This window comes from Calonectris borealis, chromosome 3 (assembly GCF_964195595.1).
Source record: "Calonectris borealis chromosome 3, bCalBor7.hap1.2, whole genome shotgun sequence".
NCBI classification, from domain to species: Eukaryota; Metazoa; Chordata; class Aves; order Procellariiformes; family Procellariidae; genus Calonectris; species Calonectris borealis.
The window spans coordinates 31,636,538-31,653,868 of NC_134314.1; the positions used below are offsets into that span (position 1 = coordinate 31,636,538).

General features: G+C 35.5%; 1 long non-coding RNA gene across 2 annotated transcripts; it reads left to right on the forward strand.

Annotated features, from left to right (window-relative positions):
• Positions 1 to 7,058: 7,058 nt before the first annotated feature.
• On the forward strand, positions 7,059 to 12,737 carry LOC142081330 (uncharacterized). 2 transcript variants are annotated; one of them, XR_012673306.1, is made up of 4 exons: positions 7,075 to 7,194; positions 7,842 to 7,929; positions 9,417 to 9,464; positions 12,529 to 12,737. It is a non-coding gene; the product is annotated as an uncharacterized LOC142081330 (long non-coding RNA). The 2 variants fall into 2 exon arrangements; XR_012673307.1 differs by lacking the exon at positions 7,842 to 7,929 and having other exon boundaries at positions 7,059 to 7,194.
• The last annotated feature ends 4,594 nt before the right edge of the window (positions 12,738 to 17,331 follow it).

The window sequence follows — 17,331 nt, forward strand, 5'->3', positions numbered from 1 at the left end:
TCTCTCCCCGTCCCGCTGAGGAGGGGGGGGTGTGAGTGAGTGGCTGCGTGGTATTTGGCTGCCTGCCAGGTTAAACCACGACAAGAATAAGTCTTATTGTATAACATACTGACAGTTTAAGAACAAATGCCTTTGTTCCAGTTCTGAGTTTCAAGGTATTTAATTGTAGCTAGAATCTTTTGTTGCCATATAAGAATGGTGGAAGTGCAACCTACCCATACTTCAGTTTTATTTTAAGATATTTTAACGTGCAGTATTTGAAACAGTGTTGGTAAACAGCATAATGTTGAAAGATATTAGAGCCATGAAGAGAGAGCATCACAAAAAAGTTTACGTAGAGCTGCTTTGATGTTGCTCCATTAAGCTTAGTAACATGTTTCACTGTGGAAAGCAGAATTAATGACACCTGATTCCATGTGGATTTATGTCTTCTGTTTTGATTTCACTCCAGGAAGAGTTAGCCCACACTAAGAAGTTTGCCATACATTGAATTTTCTTATATATTTATATGTATTACAAATACTTACTATATGATATATACAGATTTATTGATTATATATATTTGTCTTCACTTATACGGATTCTCTGAGATATAACACATTTAGTTGTATTCCCTCAAGGAGCAATTAATAAGGCATCCTTCCTCTACCTGGCTCTTGGAAGATTTTGGTGAGATTCGTCACACCAGGTGTAGACACCTACACCTTAAACATGTAAATTCCCTTTACAATCAGTTGACACTTCTAGAATGTAATTCAACATTAAGATGTCTAAAAGATGTCAAAGACATTTTTGATCATCACTCTAACTGTCAAATTTAATTGAAATTGGACAAGATGTTCAACAGTTATATGGCCCTGCCATAAAGGGAGATAAAAATGCACACATACTGTCACAGAGGACAGCAGTTTCATCTGCTTAGGAACCAGGATAAAAAATGATTTAAAAATCCTGCCCAGTGAATATTATTTTACAATTTTGTAATATTCTGATTTTATATTTTATATATAGTCTTTGAATATCTGTGAATTCCTTTGCAAGGTTAAAAAATCTCTGGATTTTGTTTAGATTAGAGCTGTCTCTTACAAAATAATCAGGCCTGCACACAAAACTTTACCCTGTAGCTGAGGGTAATATATATAATCCCCTATGGAAAGAACTTGGTAGGATGTGAAGAAGAGGTGTATGAATGTTGTTAATGTTGATCTATTCTTTTCAAGTAGTTTACTAAGAAAATATACACATTCCAACACAGATTAATTCTTTTTAATTATTGACCCAGAAGCTGAATTCACAGGCAGGCTACAACAGGACAAAATGTTACTGTCCTGGTTTCGGCTGGGATAGGGTTAAATTTCTTCCTAGTGCTGTGTTTTGGATTTAGTATGAGAAGAATGTTGATAACACACTGATGTTTTCAGTTGTTGCTAAGTGCCCTTCTAGTCCAAGGACAGCTCCCATGCCTACTGACTGAGCTAGGTACACAAGATGGGAGGGAACATAATCAGGACAGCCAGCCCAGCTGGCCAATGGGGTATTCCATACCATGTGACGTCATGCTCAGTATATGAAGGGTAGGCGTGATCCAGGAAGTGCCGATCGCTACTTGGTTATCGGTCAGCGCGGGTGGTGAGCAATTGCATTGTACATCACTCATTTTGTATATTCTATCATTATTTATTATCATTATTCTCCCTTTTCTGTTCTATTAAACTGTCTTTATCTCAACCCACGAGTTTTTCTCACTCTTACCCTTCCGATTCTCTCCCCGTCCCACTGGGGGGGCGGGGGGAGTGAGTGAGCGGCTGCGTGGTATTTGGCTGCCTGCCAGGTTAAACCACGACAGTTACCATGAATTTGTGGCCAGCAAAGGGTGATTGCAGCTAGCAGCTACTCATAGCCTGAAGGTGAGATAATTGGCCCTAACTGTGCTGAATTACTGTGAATAAGGACCTGGGCAAAGCTGCTAGCTGGGTACAAAAAGCACAAGTGCAAACACTTTTGTAGAAGTGAAACTTGTGTAAAGTATGTCAGGTTGGTTTTATCTTTAAAGTGGATTGTTTAATAGAGATCAGGACATAGGAATAAATACTGAGAATATACTGATTTTTAGTTCTAAGTTTTCATGTGTTTTTGCTATGGTGAATATTCTTTATGTACTTCCCTGGTGTTATGGAAGAATAATCCTTTTCTTTCCAATATGGTACAAAATTACTTTGGTATTCTTCTTTGTACTGTTAACTTAAAGGACCTTGTATTTCTTCATAGATCTGTTACCTGAATTTTGCCATCTGATGTTGAAATCCACAAGCATAGTTGGAAAAAACTGAAATACAGTTTTTGATTACTGTGGAATTTGTAGTGGTGCCTAATACCAAAGGAAGTTTACATCTTTTATGCATAAAAAATGGTGAGAATATTAACCCATACAGTATATAACAGTAATAGAACTCATACGTTAGGATTTATTGGTACAATATGTTAGTTATATTCCAGCAGAAATATTGCTAAGGTTGGTGTGATATTCTGACTGACGAAAGTCAGTCAAAGTAATAAATTTGTTTTTTATCAGATGTTGCTCCATTAAGTTTAGTAACATGTTTCACTGTAGAAAGCAGAATTAATGACACCTGATTCCATGTGGATTTATGTCTTCTGTTTTGATTTCACTCCAGGAAGAGTGGAGTTATTATCATTACCATATTATCATTACATAAATTTATCAAATTTATGTAATTTGATATATATTTTGTCAATTAATTTGATGTTGACTGTCATGGATTTCAATAAGAATAGGATCAGTAGCCAGTGGTGAAAAACAGCAATATATCTTAAAGAGCTTGCAGTTTCACAGTTTTGATTCAGTCATCCAGATTCAGTCTTATATGTGCTGAACCAAAGATTTATTTTTTGTGTCACCCATTTTCCTCTCTATTCTGGATACTGAAAAAAAACCCCAACAGATAATGCAGAGTGTACGTATGACTAAATCATAGGTTGATCTGTATTTATGTAGAGATAGTACTTAAAACATTTCACAATCTCAGCAGTAATGACATGATAATTCATCAGGAGCATGAAATAACAGAATTATTTGCTATGTTTTGTGAGACAATGCATGTGGTGGAAGTTGAAACAGCACAGTTTTTTAGTGATATACACTTTCAGACAAGCTTTCATGAATAAAAATATGAACATGTGGATTCCCTTGGAGATATAGGAAAAGTTTCTTTTGCTTCCTCAGAAACTTAAACTTCATATTTCCCATGAGAACGTTCTAGCCAGCAAATGATAAACTTGCTAGTACTTCTTTTGAACTAGAGAAATTTACTTTAAGATTCACTGAGAAAATAGCTTTATAGTCTCGTGGTTAAGAGAGTACTCTAGTTTAAGCTCTTCACTTCGGGTCACTGTTCCCAGGGTTATTTTTAATTAACAACAAACATATACTGGATAAAATCTATTTCTGTTATTAGGTTATTGATTAATGTAGGTGGCTTATACTTTTATCTCACTAAACTTTTCACTTGAGAACAATATAAAATTAAGTTGCTCTCTCTTCCATTGCACCCAAAAGAATTTAAGATTTGTTTTACTTGTCTTTTTCTAAACTTTAATTTTCAAAGTATATTCTAACTGATATGAAACATAGCCGTGCCCTTCTTCCTCCACCATGTATTATGATAATTCTGTAGTGATATAGAAAGGACCATTATTAGAATATCTTGCCATCCTTCAGCCTTCACATTTAAAAGATAATAGATAATGCTTTTTACTAGGAAAGCAGTGACTAGCAACAAACTTATTATGTTATGTCTGCATCCATATTATGCTCTGTTTTATTTACCTCTACTTACAATAGTCTCTTCTTTCACAGTAATTTTCAAATGAAAACATGATAGTTATTTCTCCAGTAAGTATTGCCACACTTTCACAGGATTCATTGTAGAAGAAAATTTCTGACATACATGTGGTACTGCATATTCTCCAGATAAGAATAGAGTCAGATCTACATATTCAGGTATTCAAGAATTTATATTGCAGTGCTTCTACTTACCCCATGAGGCAAAAGAAGGGAAATGAATATTTCAAAATTAGTTTATAATTATCATGCAGAGATGGATGACTTAACCAGAACTCTTCCATTCTTATCAGGTATGACTACCAATATGTGGTATTATTTCCTTTATGCCTGTCTGCTTGCATTTTTAAATGATGATTTCTATCTTTTAACTGGATTATTTAACTTTTTGTCACTTAGCACCATTATTTATCTTTCTTCACTAGAAAAAAAAAATTGTGAATTACTTTTATTTTCTTTCAATTTGTTTTTTCTCAATTTTCTTGATGATGTTTTGGATGTCACAATTTTAGAATGTAAATCTAGAATTTAGAATAACATCCAGTTCTGTCAACCTGTAGTTCATATATCTATGCCAAAGAAAAACCCAATAAAAATAAATTCTTGAAAATTGCAAGGTATTAACATAAGCTAGTATAAAAATGTAGTCAAAATGAATGGAAAAGTACATGTCTACCTGTGTGTAGTTGCCTTTGTCACCTCCCAACAGGATCACTATTCAGAATGCAAAACATTTTTGCTAAATAAACACCACAAACATGCATCTCTCTTCCACCGATGTTATCCATAAGAAATAATGACATTTAAGATATCAGTTTGCTCTCTTTTTTAATGTGGATTGTTTCAAAATACCTATGGAACACATTAATTTTTCATTTGTCCTTAAACATTAAGAATGCAGGAATGATTGTATTGAGATTTTCGGTATCCTGCCTGATCATCAAGGATGATCTTAAGGATTGTGTAGGGGCTGTAACAACAAGGTAAGCATATATATTATTTTCCCCATCCTTAGGCTATTGTTCATTACTATCCTATCCTCAAACTATTGCAGTGATTTTTTTTGAGCTACAGGTGATTTCTATTTAATAATACAAAATATATTCTTTCCAATTTTTCACTGTCTTCCATTTAATGCTTATAAATATTGTCCATCCACAATGTTCTTCAGCAGTAAGTTTCACAAGTCTATTACCTATTGCATGAAGAAATACTTATTTCTTTTTAATTAGTTTTTTTTTGTTTTTTTTTTTTTTTTTTTTTTTTTTTAATCAGGAAAAGTGTTTGGTATTTGGAACCTGGCTTTAGCTATGTCCATTTAGCATCCCTTACTTTTGATGGAAAAAAATTAGGGAATACTGATCCCTGTTCAGTTTCTCTATTCTCATTTTTCAAAATCCTTTTGATTTTCATAGAATCATAGAATCATAGAATCATTAAGGTTGGAAAAGACCTCTAAGATCATCAAGTCCAACCATCAACCCAACACTACCATGCCCACTAAACCATGTCCCTAAGGGCCTCATCTACATGTCTTTTAAACACTTCCAGGGATGGTGACTCAACCACTTCCCTGGGCAGCCTGTTCCAAGGCCTGACCACTCTTTCAGTAAAGAAATTTCTCCTAATGTCCAATCTAAACCTCCTTTGGCACAACTTGAGGCCATTTCCTCTCATCCTATTGCTAGTTACTTGGCAGAAGAGACCAACACCCACCTCGCTACAACCTCCTTTCAGGTAGTTGTAGAGCGCGATGAGGTCTCCCCTCAGCCTCCTCTTCTCCAGGCTAAACAACCCCAGTTCCCTCAGCCGCTCCTCAGAAGACTTGTGCTCCAGGCCCTTCACCAGCTTCGTTGCCCTTCTCTGGACACACTCCGGCACCTCCATGTTCTTCTTGTAGTGAGGGGCCCAAAACTGAACACAGTATTCGAGGTGCAGCCTCACCAGCGCTGAGTACAGGGGCAGAATCACCTCCCTAGTCCTGCTGGCCACACTATTTCTGATACAGGCCAGGATGCCATTGGCCACCTTGGCCACCTGAGCACACTACCGGCTCCTGCTCAGTTGGCTGTCAATCAGCACCCCCAGGTCCTTTTCCTCTGGGCAGCTTTCCAGCCACTCTTCCCCAAGCCTGTAGCGTTGCCTGGGGTTGTTGTGGCCGAAGTGCAGGACCCGGCACTTGGCCTTGTTGAACCTCATACAGTTGGTATATTTTGTATACCTCTGTCATATTTCTCCTTCAGTAGTCACCATGCTGAAGAGACTTAGGCTATTCAACTATTTACTGTACAAAAGCCGTTCTATGATTTTGAACACTTATTGTTTTTCTCTGAGACTCTTCCTTTTCTACTCTATCTTTTTTGAGATAGGGGGAACAGGATTGCCAACAGTATTCAAGGCAAATTAAGAATTTCTGCACTGAATTAATGATTATTTCTGTTTTGTTCTCTGTTTCTCTCCTGATAATTCCCAATACTTGACTGGATTTTTCATTGTTACGAGAATTGAGATGATCTGTCTAATCTTGACTCTAAGATTTTGCTCCTGAGCAGTAAGTCAGCTCTGGCACCATAATTTTATATGTGAAATTGAGATTATTCTTCCTTGTGTGCAGTATTTTATTTATCTTTATTGAATTTCACCTACACTTTGATTCCCCAGTCCCTCAAACTTACATAGTATTTCTGCATTTCTTCACAATCTGTCCTTATTCTTACCATTATTAATAATTTTAGATCATCAGTCAACTTTCTGCTCACTTCCCTTTCCATGTAATTTGTGAATATGTTAAACAATACAGGTCCCACCACAAATCTCCAATGTATTCCATTGGTGATCTTCCTTCAGTAGAAGACATGATCATTTACTCTTATTTTTGATATCCCAAGTTTTCACCAACCAGTCATTCCTCCATATATTATTTTACTTTTCTGTGATATGTTTAGGTTGAACTGAGAAAAGATGGAGAACAAAAAAGTATAGCCATATGGTAGATATCTACAAAAAAACCCTTCCCCAACAAAAAACCCCAAACTTAACTATTAAGAGCAACCAAAAACTCTTCAAGAATATATGTGGGGGTACATAGGTCGCATAACATCCATGGAGCTCCATGCACAAATGCAGAACATATGACCACTTGGTAAGAAAAAGAAAAAGGTTGTAGAAGACAATAATATACTTTTTTTTTTTTTTCTTCCCCCCCCAGCTGAGATAGTTTTCAAGCATGGAGACCTTCTTCAGATCAATTTTAGGACAACAGTTAAAGAAATTCTTCCTTCCAGAGTTCACTGTGGAGAAACGGAGGATAAAAAATTGAGACAGAAAAAGAGGTAAAAATATTTGTATATATAATATTTAGCTACAGCAAATGCAGTGAAAAATCTTCATTCTGGTCTTTTGGAAAGAATAAATCCTTTCTTGGTGATTAAAGGTAACTTGTAAGTGAGAAGGTATTAACTTACCAGGACAAGAATGCAGAAGCCAAAGATGAAAACTTAAAATTGTCCCTCTAGTTGAAATCACACAGATGTTCCTATTAAATAAATAAGACTATTCCTACTTTTTCATCCATAGCAGCTATATTTACAAGACCATTTTTTCTGGAATTTTTAGGAAAAAATGTTTAGAAGCCTCCTAAATTCCAGGGCATTTTTAACTTGCTTGGACTTTCAAAAATACCTAATCAAACTGCTTGCAATAAAAATTTGTCTAACTGATTATTTCTTACTGTTATTTCATCCCTTACATATTTAAGTCAGAAGACATTTGTATTCAAACTTCTTCCAGTACCTAGGGCATGCAGGGTACATTTAAACACACTCTACTACCGATAAGGTTAGATCCTAAGTGCTATAAGTGGTTTTAGCAGTGATATCATATAAAAAGTCAAAGACTTGGAGGATGACAGACATGAGGTTCTTCATAAAATCATCTCCAGATGAATATCTGAATCCTTATATTTCTCTCTTTTCCCAAGGCACATATAGCTTTCTGATGCTAGCAAGCTCATATGTATGACCTGTGCATTTTTTGCTTTGTCCACAAACAGATCAAGTTGGAGGCTGGTAAGTCAGTGTGAAGGGAACTGGTTTTGTTCCGCATAAGTGTTTTAAATGCTCTTCCTCTACGCAGATTCCAGAAGAGCTGGGTAGGGATGTCAAACAGAGATTTTTATGTTTTGTGGCCTCACTAATAGTTGAAAAAAAAGGAACCTTGTTTTCAAAGTTGACATTCCACATGTTTCCATGGTTACTAGAGCATTCACTTACATCAAGGTATCTATTTTGTTATCTTTTAAAGTTCATTTTTATTGTTAGTATTTTTTTTCCATGTTTTGACTTAAAAGTGGTAAGTTCTAACATTTACTAAATTATATGTTGTGTGTCTCAAGGGACCTCCTTGTAAAGAACATTTATTTAATTTCATGGGAGTTGTTTAGTCACGTAACAAAGGGGGGGGGGGGGGGGGGAGGAAAAAAGGTTCGATTTCCTGAAAAAAAACAGCTCTACAATAATTGAAATTTAGTTAAACCATTCATAGTGGTAGTCCTATGCCTGCAGTGTCTCAGGGTTAAGGCATTTGATCAAAAGGCCAAACACATCGTCATGTTATTATTGGCAACAAGGTCATGGGAAAAATATGGCTCCCTATCTTTGTATGTGCAAAGGATCTGCCATTGTTACCTTCTGTGGTTAGTAGGAACACAAAACTGCCACCACCTTTGAATGTAGTGCAAATTTTCTTTTTCTATTTTTTTTCTTAGTATGTCTTGAGATGTCTAATATTTAATTTTGAAAGTTTGGGTTACTAGAAGAATGCCTTTTTTATCCTCATCTTTTCCAGCTGCTGGAGCTTGAGAATAATACTGATGACATTTTTCTTTAGTGTCATCCCAGATTTTTTAGAACATACATTGACAACTATCACATAAGGGGGAATAGGACGACTGCAGAGGATGCTATCCTCTTTGTTTGTGTGAGAGAAGGTTGATGTGGCTTTCAGGACTAATTCAGAAACAATGGCAGTAAATCCCAGCAGACACAGTGGCTTCCTTTGTTCCAGATTTACTTCACCAGTTCCTATAAATCATAACTCCTGTCTTTGAAGTTTCCTGGTTATACTACGTCTTCCTCTCTCTACACAATACCTTTTATGAATGCTTTACTCAGGTGTGTTCCCTCTCATTCTGCAGGGAGCCAAGATGTTAAAAGGCATTTTGATATCCTATGACATACTGGTACATTGGGCATTCAAGTTAGATACTGCAATGCTAAATTTTAATTAATTTCTGAGTCTAACTTAGAGTTTCTTCATATAATCGCTACTGGTTTCCTCAGTGATAAAGTAAACACCAGGAACATGCAGAAACTATTTATTAGAAAAGTATAAATCCCCTTGATATACAGTGGATCCAGTGATATGCAAAATCAAGGATCCATTGTATTTTTTTCTTGGTATTAAGTTGTTCCTATATCACTCAAAACCCGCTTTATTCCTCGTTCACAATGTCTTCAAATATAACTGAATATAGGTTTTATATCTCCTTTCCAAGGAGGCCAGATGTGGGCAGCTCCTACATGCAAGCTGTGCAGCCAATCAAGTGAGTCACTATCGTCTTCCGCACAGAATATATGCTATGATAGCTGCTTTTCTTATTTACGTTTAATGAGCCAGTATTCAGCTGTTTTCACTCATGCTTCCTATTTAAGAAACAGTATTTTTAAAATGGCTATGCCAGTGTTTACACTAAAAACCTGAAACTAATATACGTGAACTCACAACGACCATGTCAGAGTACAAAGCTTTATTATAATTATAATTTTTGATTCAGGCCAGACGTTACTATCAGATCACGTCTGTGGTGATATTGTGACTGCTGAGGAGACCTTCAGTTTAGAAACATGCATCTTGTTTAAAAGTTGGTCTGGCAGCTTTTTATATTTGGCTTATCAGCTCCTAGTCCAGGAAACTTGCTGGGGTCACAGAATTCTCTCTCTCTATGTGTGCATATGTACTCAGTGGTGTACATAACAACATATGTATGGAAATATTTATGTGGTAGATGTAAAGTTTTTTGCTTTTGAATAATTAAAACCAATTTTGCTTCTACAGTTCAGACGTGATAGCCATCTAACAGTCAATGAGAAAGGCAAATTTTTAAAAAAATTGGTTGAGAATAAGGAAACTTAAAATGGCTACAAATGTGATATCACCTAGAAACAGGGACACGGCAGTTCTGCTTGGGTTTATTTACCAGTTTCTCTGTCCACACTCTTTCACCTTCATTCATTAAATTGGTTGTTTTACTGAACAATAAATAAATAAATGAAATGTGCAGAATTTATCATTAAAATAACAGAAAGCCAGACAGATTAGCATCATTTTCTGTATCAGTTGCCGTCTTCTTTTTGAACTAATCATTAGTTTAACTTTTCTTGTATCAAGCTACACAGTTTTTCATAGCCTGAGATTCATACGGTCATTATCAATTTTAACCAGTACATGGCATCAAACCCTTCCTAGGAGGCAAACTTGTGACATTATTATCATTGAATGACTTTCTTGATGTAGTTTAATCATTCATTGCCTGTTAGCTTCTGAAGTTTAAATGAATGAATCACATTTAAGCTTTTTTACTGGCTTTGTTCCTTCAACATCAGGTGTTTCCATAAATATATTCACTTATTTTGCTATTCAAGACTTTTAAAACCTGTTTGTAACTTCTAGCATTAACTATGCAGAGTGAAGAGGATTGCTAATGTTGCAATAATAATATGTCATAGAAGGGAGCTCTTTCTGAGATCTAATTATTGCCTCTTAAATATATTGCTTAATGAAAAAAAAACTATTTATGACTGCAAGGAAAGAGAAGAAAGAGTAAAAGAAGGGGAAATACAGGCGGTGAACATCATAATGATATGGTAAATGACGAAAAGATAAAGGGATAGCCAAACTGAGCACATGAATAAATACGAACACTGGGATAAGATCAGAAATAAAAACCAAAACAAAAAACTCTAAGCCTACAACTTCAAGTGTTGATCATCCTTTTTCATGTAAGAATTTGCCTTCCATTCAGTAAGCATGTTTTGAAAACATGGTATATAATATACCATTAGATTAAAATCTAAGGGACTTTCATTGTAGGTAGTATTCCCTGTTGGGTGGGAAGGATGATTAATCAACCTTGGAGAAGTTAGCACATTAAGGAGCAGTGAATGGGGTAAACAAATGGTAAGATACCTCTGAACAGCTTTAAGTATCTTCAATGAAAAATCAGGTAATTAAGAAAGACTTCACTCTTCATAAACTTTCATTAAGAGCTAGTGACCTTAATGGTTATTGCACTGAAATGTAAAGAAAGCATAGTAATCCCTGCTGACTACGGTAAGAATGTTAGAATGGGCTAAGTTTTGCTTTCCTAGAAAGTGAGTAATGTAACATCAGAGAATTGAAGGAGTAATTATGTTTCAAGGTCCTTTCTAAAGGCACAGAGGACAGTTCTGCATTCACAAACCACTGAATTAAACAGGATATAAACAGGTCTCAGAATGCTATGTTCAAGTGATATTCAGCTTCCGGACGGTGAAGACAAAGAGTTCATTTAATTTCAGCCAAATAATTGAACACATCTGTTAAATTTATATTAAAAAAAAAACAAAAAAAACCAACAGAAAATTGAATTGGTCTGAAACAGATGAAGATGAAAGAAAAAACAATGAAAAAAAAAATCTAAAACTCCAACCCAAAACTAAGCTATTCCCTGTTTAGATACAGTAGAATTTTGGAAAAATGTGAAATGTTGTACATGACAAAGTAGAAATGCTTACAGAATGCTTGTTCAGTCAAACTCTACATAGGATATATGGAAAGAAATATTGAGAGCTAACAAAAGAATTATACATCCCAACTGAATATTCTGGTGTTTTGTTTTAATTAACCTAACAAACATGAATAATAAATGAAACATTTAATAAATTAAGTAACATTCTTGGGTTCTTACATTATAAAGAAGAAAAAATTATGATACAAAACCAAAGTGACTTCAGTCAGAAAAGGTGTGAAGATGGCTTTAATTATTGCAGAAAATGCTGTTCCCCACTGTGAAACAGTGGGTCTGCTAACAAGAGAATGGGTTAGGATACATTGCATGAAGACTGCTTTTGTGACTTCACTCCAAGAGATCATACATAATCGAGTAGGTTTTTTGTAGGAATTCTTTATCAACTGGATACTGTTGTTGTTCAGGAAAGATGGGGCAGAATTAAGAGTTCAATTGCTTTTATAGTCTATTGAGAAAGCTTTCCTTCATCTAAGTTTTCTCTGGACTGGCTATTAAAGTCTGGAATAAAGTTAGCTCAGAAATTTTTCATGTAGAGGAGCTATTTTCCAGTGTGCCTTTTTCTGCTTAAAACATCAGTGACTTTGTTCTTTCTTTTCTTTCTTTTTCTGTCTCTTTCTTTCATTATTTTTCTTTCTTTCTTTCTTTGACAATTCTTACTAATCTCCAGTTTGTAAATGTTTCTTGTTAGAAATCTTCAGTAAGTAGCACCTAAGCATTGGGCAGTGAAACTGCTCTAAATAGTTAGATTATGCTTTTTAACAAAGAAAAGGAAGTAGTTTGTCTTTTTTTCATTATTTTTCCTCCTTTTCTTAACTTCCAGGAAGCCAAAATAGTGCACCAGCAAGTCTACCAACAAGTTGTATATGAGAAGAGATTCCTTTGACTGCTTGTCATGTACAGTGTTGTGCAGTGTTGACATTAATCGATGTCTATGGCAGGCTGTGATTTTTACTGACTTATATTTTGTTGCAAAGCTGAAATGAACTGTATTTTATTGTGCATATACAATACATCAGCTTTCATAATTTACTCCACTTTTCTTTTTGGTTAAATGCAAGTAGATACATAGAAACAGAACTCAACAGGTTTTTTTTCATCTCCCTCTGGTAAGACTGTCTTAAACCATAATATGTATCTGTGCCTGTGTTTTCTTAATTCAGGCATAACTCCACCACGAATTTTGAAATTATGTAAATTTGTATATTCACGTATAATTATTACATAAAATAATTATTATGTATACTATATATTTGTTTAATCTGGTCAAAATAATCTCTAGTGTAGCTTAGTTAGTAAAATAAAGTGATAGCTGAAGCCAAGAGAATCCATAGTAAAAAAATTAGTTTTAATTTTTTAAGTATTGGGCAACAGGTTAACGTACTATTTTCAAAAAACGTCTGGAAATATCTTTATTTTTGCTACAATGTTCACAATACTTTATCTACTAATCTATAAGTAACATCAGAACAACTTGTACTGATTGCATGCCACCTTGTAAAATTCAATGAATTAAATACAATTAACAGTATAGATTTCCCCTCTATTTAACTATTCATTTCAATTTCAAATTTGCCATTATGAAGTGCTCATCCCATTTATTTTTGTTTATTTCAGCTCTCTTCTAGTTTGTCAGTGTCAACTGATTTAAATTGATTGGGCCTACATATATCTTCATCTAATTTGGAAGTATCAAATTTCTTCTTGCTGTCAAAACTATACAAATTTATCATTTACTAATTATTACATGATCCTAAAGAAAAAGGGGGGGGGGAGAGTTTACTTGTTTGTTTGTTTGTTTTTAAGAGAAGGATGCAATTTTGTTTTATATAGATATGTTCAGTTAAGAAGCAAATGAATTCTAGTCTGCGTAGTAATAATATGATAATTGCACAGCTGGGAGCAAAACAGATTGCTCTGTGTCTCTGACCCATTTGAATATGCAACATTCTGGTGTATCATTGTTGTCAAGCAAAGACCTATTAAAGTCAATGATACAAGTCTCTTTTTCAAGTCAAGGGAATTTTGCATCATACAAATAATACGTAATGGAACAACTGCCCAAGCTGCTCACTGACCAACGTACAGATTCTGCAATGCACAAGAGTAAAAATTGTATTCTTTTTGCATAGTAAGTACTGTACCTATTCACACAATTTAATATTACACACAAAAACTTTCATTACAAGAATATTATCAGAACATTGTTGGAACTTACTCACTGGTCTTGTTTTTGAAAAATGCTTGAAAATAGTTGACCTCAGGCAGATATCAAATGGGCAAATTTCGATAAGTCTGAATCATTAAAGTTTGGAAAGTGTATAAGCAACTAAAATGAGTCTTATCACGGAAAATATCAAGTAACATTTTTAATAGAAAAGCTCATTGCCCTGTCTATAAGATTGGATGTAACTGATCTTGCCATACAGAGTACAGTTATCCAAATAATTAATATTTATCCTTTACTTTCCCAGCCTAGTACAATTCTATTTATAGTTATATTCAGTGATACTATTTTTATCTTAAATCATTAACTTATCTTATTTTTCACTTGGTCTATCCAGACTACCAACTGTGCAAAGCATATTGTTCATGCCACCTGCAAATAATATCACTAAAACTCACAGCATCATCCGTTGATTTTATGATGCTTCAATGCAGTTAATTGCTTTATTTGACTACATAAAGCCTTAGCTGAAATTAACAGCTTCAAGAGTCTTGCATTTTTCCAAGGATGCTTATTTCCTAGGTGTTGCGAATGAGCGGTTTAGAGGCCGCATAAAGAATCACCGTCAAAGGTATTAGCAGAAAGTTATTTTAATAGAGATTTATGAAGGTGCGACCTAACAGAGCTCGATGGCAAGGTTCACTCTATTACTTGCTACACGGATGTAACATATAAAGGAAAATCATCTAAGGGTTTATATCCTAGGGACTATATGTGTTTAGCAGCAGTCTAGGGTTCATTCACACTTAATTATTAACAAATCATTAACAAACTTTAGTAGAACTTAATCATTAACTAGTTTAATATTTACAAAGTAACTTAGTCTACTACGATCATGACTTAATTACAAATTATGCTTACTATTAGTTCACACACACACACAGAGAGAAATATACATATATATAAATGTACAGAAGGTATCTGTTCAAAATTGCCCTCGACTTCAATGAAGAAATATTCACGTCAAATGTCTAAGCATTTCTTTCTCAACGGGCAAAGGGTTGAGCTTCGAGGAGTGAAGGGGTTCAGCTCAGGTCCCGTTGTCGGCAATGGTCCTCTGAATATCACAGACTCGAGAGGTCGCAAGCTCTGAGAGGCGTCCCACTCAGAGGCAGATGCTGGGTACAGCCGGCTGTGGTCCAGGAGACCTCAAAGGTTCTCACTTAGGACCACCATTTATAGGTTCACAAGATGGTTGGCTTTAGTCATCTGTAAATTTCCATCCCGGCCACAGTCCCAGGTGGTGATTACTAAAAAATTCTCAAGGTTTCAGTGTTGTTCTACTTGACACCTGGGCCAGGCAGCAGGAGTACGTTCTCATCCTCAACTATGCAGAGTTTCTGATACGGTCAAAGAGCACTCAACCGCCAGACTCAGTATACCAAGGCCCAGATTTCATGGAAATTTCTGAGATCAACAAGCGGCCTAGGAGAGGGGGGGAGGAAATGCACCACCACGCTAGGAATCAATCAAGATACATTATAATGTTTTACCATCAGAGAGATGAATCTAACTGACTGGATCACACAAATTGCATCATCAAAGGAGATATATTTGGCTCCACAGTACAAGGTACAGTTCCTATGGCAAGCAGTGAAAAATGGGTGAGTAAAAAATCCACCACTTTTGCCTGACCACCATCCAGAAGGAAAATCTGTAGGAAAAAATCAGTATTACTTGAAATGAATTTATTGTCTCTTCTTTTCATGACCTTTTGATAAACCACTGGGTACATGATTTTTAGTTGATTGATTTTGAGGGAGGAAAGGATACTTAGAGAAGGAGTCTCTTTCTTTAGTTTCTGTACCATTTTGTGAATGTAGACTTGACTAACTAGTGAGATAATGCTGCACAAAATCTATGTGTTTAGATCAAGCAACTTGTAATTTTTTTTAAATTATTTTGTAACAAAACAATGATCATTCTTTTCATTTAAACCTTCAAATTCCAATATGATGACATAATGTTAGTGGCTGTGCCCTTCACATAGATTTTGAATCCAGAAATGTGTATGGTCTCCTTTTCTTCTTTTACCTCTCAGTATTACTCAAACATGTTTGAAAAAGGATGGTAACTGCCCTTCTTTCCCATCTCTGATTTTTTCTTCTAAGAAGAAGAGGCAAGAGCCTTACATTTTCTTGAATACTTTGATTTTCCACCTAACCCTTTTACTACTGTTTTAAGTTACACCTGCTGAAATGCTCAGTGGAAGAAACTACTTTGTTTCTGTGCTCTGAAGCCTGAGAAATGACTGGTTCCTCTAATCTCTCATAATCAGTGCTGAGTCCATGGGCATGTTGCCAAGGAAGCCCCATCTTCCCCCTCTACTGAGCTTCATCCTTGAGGCTGGCAATGTCATGAGTCCTGGAAACACGAATGATGGGGCAAGTTGCCATCCTGCAGAAGCTAGAACAGGCTAGAACCCCCACAGTGTGTTGTGGGGTCATGTAAGCCATGTCCATAAAGGCCCAGAAGATTAAGGTCAGTAGTGTCCTTGAGTCAGCACAGTTAATAAATGGCTGTTTTCTGAAATCGAAGAAATGTCCCAACAGTTTTCTAGCCACACTGAATGAAGTAATCTAAACTTGATGTCACATACATATTAGATTTGCACTTGCCCCTTTTTGCAATCTCCTAGCCTGTTAGATATGGAAATACTTGTACAGAGGCTGGGAGCTGAGGAAGACTTGTATTCCCTAGTTTAGCTAACATGAGATAGTCCCCTTTAATGGCAACCACAATGACAGCAATTTCTGTTTTTAAAACATTTCTTTTATATAGAAATACATACAGGTTAATTTTAAGCAAAAATCAAAGCAGAAACAGCTTCCCCACTACTCCTCCCCTTCCAAAATAAATCTCAGGCTACAACAGATCCTCAAAAGGGTGGAAGATCCAGCAATGTTAAGAGCAGATACTACCTGTGTTATATTATCTGTTCCATACTAAGTTGACAGTTTTAATAAAAAAAGTATTAGAGTTCCTGAGAGACCAGGTATTCCATCTTGAAATAATTTCACAAAATTAGGTTTTAAAATACTTATTTTTACATTGGAACAACAAGAAATACTTTAAATGTAACTGAGAATCAGTTTTGTCAGAATATCCATCTTCAGGCTGAAAATATTGCCTTTTAAATTCAATTTCTTTTGGTCTGTTTCTGTTGCCTTTGGATTCTTGTTTTGTACTCTCTTGAGAAATGCTAGGGCATTGACACTTTTCCTAAGAAATCATCCTGTTTACAATTCTTGTTGAAACTGTTATGTCTCTGTAAAATACATCAGCTTCAATAAAATTTCAATTTCCATCCCATCCTAAGTAGCTTAACAGCTTTAGTGACTGTGTGGCAGCAGCAAAACCTGTTTCCCCAAAACTCCTTGCCTTGCCTCAAAGAACCTT